Source organism: Octopus bimaculoides, chromosome 15 (assembly GCF_001194135.2).
Source record: "Octopus bimaculoides isolate UCB-OBI-ISO-001 chromosome 15, ASM119413v2, whole genome shotgun sequence".
In the NCBI taxonomy this organism is placed as follows: domain Eukaryota; kingdom Metazoa; phylum Mollusca; class Cephalopoda; order Octopoda; family Octopodidae; genus Octopus; species Octopus bimaculoides.
In genome coordinates, this window is record NC_068995.1 from 5,361,456 (window position 1) to 5,364,735 (window position 3,280).

The following is a 3,280-nucleotide window of genomic DNA, read 5'->3' on the forward strand; positions in this document are numbered from 1 at the left end:
TACTACTACTACTACTACTACTACCGCTACTACTACTACTACTACTACTACTACCGCTACTACTACTACTACTACTACTACTGATAATGGTTTCAGATTTTGGTTCAAAGCCAGAAATTTCGGGGTGAGGCGGCTAGTATATTGCATCGACCCCAGTGCTAAACTGGCACTTATTTTATCGACTTCGAAAGGATGAAAGGCAAAGTCGACCTCGGTGGAATTCGAACTCAGAACGTAAAGACGGATGAAATACCGCTAAGCTAATGATAATAATAATAATAATAATAATAATAATAATAATAATAATAATAATAATAGTAATAATAATAGTAATAATAATAATAATAATAATAATAATAATGGAATAGAATGTCCTGTAGAGCTTCTACGGAAGGTTTGTCTCTTAGGGACAGGAAAGATTATCAGGTGGGTTCTAAGCATTTGAAAGACTATTGAAAGCCTGTGGATACCTGTGGTAACCTGCTACCCACATAAATCCTACCAAGAGTAAGAATGAACCCGAGTCAAATCAATAATAATATAAACAACATTGTATTATTATTATTATTATTATTATTATTATTATTATTATTATTATTATTATTATTGACTGAAGAAGTGTAGTATAATGAACCTGAAATGAAGCAAAGCACAGTTCCCGGGCAGGTGCAGAATGATCAAATAGGGAAGTACTGAAACAAATTGAAAAGGAAGTCTATAATGATGGAGAAGGAAATGGAAGAACAGCGCTCAAAATTGATTGGATGGAATAAAATCTAACGGGTGATAGCATCACTTCGGTATGGAGTTGGAATCATAAATTGGATACGAAGACATGGTAACTATTGACAGTGCACTAAGCATCTCATCCCAAGAGTGACACTGAGAGGTTGTCCTTGTCCAGAAGAACGGGTGAGAGAGGTTTGACCACTTGTCAGGGTTTTGTTGAAGCAGTGGAAAACAGTTTAGGGTGGTATGTAAAAAATGCCGTGGAACCGTTGTTGATGTAGATAAAGTTCCGCATCATCAAAACTGATAATTGTGTTAAGAAAGAGAAAGTTAAAGAGGAAAAGAACCACGAAAAGGGAAATGGCGTAGAAAGGGGAAAATGTACGGTCAGTTTGCAAGAGATATGAGCACAAAGACAGATACAGAAGGTCGGTAGTTATGGATGCGGAAGAGAGAATTGAAGATAGAAACAGAAGCACATATATGCGCGGCACAAGAGCAAGCTATGGGGACAAACTATGTGAAGTGCAGAATTGATAAAAAAAAAGAAACAACTGTGAGCTACAAATGCAGATGTGTCGTGAGAGGGGTGAAACAGTGTTGCATATTGTTAGAGAAAGCCCGACATTTGCACGAGACTGCAAATGACAATGTAGCAAGAATGATCCATAGGGAGCTCTGTGGAAATTATGGTCTAGAAAGATCAAAGATGTGGTATGACTAAATCCCAGAAAGAGTTACAGAGAATGAGGATTGCGAAATCCTATGAGATGCAATGATTCAGTGTGACTATCAGATTAGATATCGGAAACCTGACATTGTTTTGGTGAATAGAAAAGAAAAAAGGAAAAAAAAAAACATGCCTGGTTATCGACATAGCATGTCCTGATGACAACAGGATCGAAGATAAAGAAAAAAAGTGAACAATTATTATGAATTGAAGTGGGAAATGCGCAGGTTATGGACAATGAAGAAAGTGGACATGATACCAATTGTGATTAGCGCGCTTGGAAGTATCAGTACTCAATTACCAACGCGGCTCGAGAAGATTGATACAAATGTAAATCATCATTGCTCGCAATTGCAAGAGTTCTCCGCAGCGTTCTTTGCTGGATTCTGAGAGTTTTCATGAAATAATAGTAATAATAATAATCCTATCTATTATAGGCACAAGGCCTGAAATTTTGTGAGGGGTTTGCTAGTCGATTACAGCGACCCCAGTGCTTCACTGGTACTTAATTCATCGACTTCAAAAGATAAAAGGCAAAGTCGACCACGGAGGAATTTAAAATCAGAACGTAAAGACAGGTGAAATGACGATAAGCATTTTGCATGACGTGCTAACGATCCTGCCAATAATAATAATAATAATAATAATAATAATAATAGTAAAAATGATAATAATGATAACAACTTCTAATTTAGGCGCGAGGCCAGCAACTTTCTGGGAAAGGTGTTAATCACGCAAACTCACACGAAATAGATTCCGATCAGGTGATCATAGCGCCATGTAAAATGAAGATACACCTTTAGCAATAGTTTTTCAGCTGCGGCCTCGAGCTGACCAATAAATTGTAAGAGATATGAGCTGATTTCTCTGATGAGACACAAGTCGCAACGTTGGTCCGAGATATAATAAAACACTAAAACCACACACACACACACACACACACACACACACACACACACACGCACACATTACGTGGTTTGGTTTTACCCTGATGGAATAATAATGAAATCTAGCATCAAATGCAAGAACCAACTGCTGTGTGGAGAATTAAGATCGTAACTCTGTACATGCGCGTTTGAAGTGCGATGATAGGAATAGGTTGAAAGTGGAATCGATATTCAGTTTTGAGATATCAGCACACACATCCACACACAGACACACGCACACGCCTATATAAATGGTCTCTCCGGTTGAGGACGATGCATAAGCGTTCAGTTACTCGTTTAACTGAAACACCTAGTCATTATTTTGTTTCAGTGGTTGAATATTTCATGGACACACGAACCACACAGTTCAGTGGTTGAATATTCCATAGACACATATACTCTTAACGTAGTTGTCAGATAGAATCAACGTGACGCAGTGTGACAGATCTTTCTCTTTAGACTACAAGCACAATCCATCCGACCTGCTTCCACACAGTTTCAGTCTGTTTCTTTCCGAATCTACGATAACAGATATCTACACCCAAGATGCAGCGCTTTTGAAGGAAGTCTAGGTCTTCTGTCTGCGACACGAACTTCTTAGTTACACGGCCCTTTACAAACTTGATCGCTTCCTTATGTATGTAATTTCAGCTGCTCAGATCATATTTATTATAAAGCAATGCAGTTATTTACTATAAACCATCCGCTACATATTTGTGTGTGTGTGCAAAATTTAAGTGTGTGTACATGGATGCATACGCAACAGAACTCAGCGATGTGATCTTATATATATATATTCTGATGATGAATATGGAATCTATACTAGAAACACACACATACACACAAACGCGTGCAGTAATATATATATATATATATATATATATATATATATATA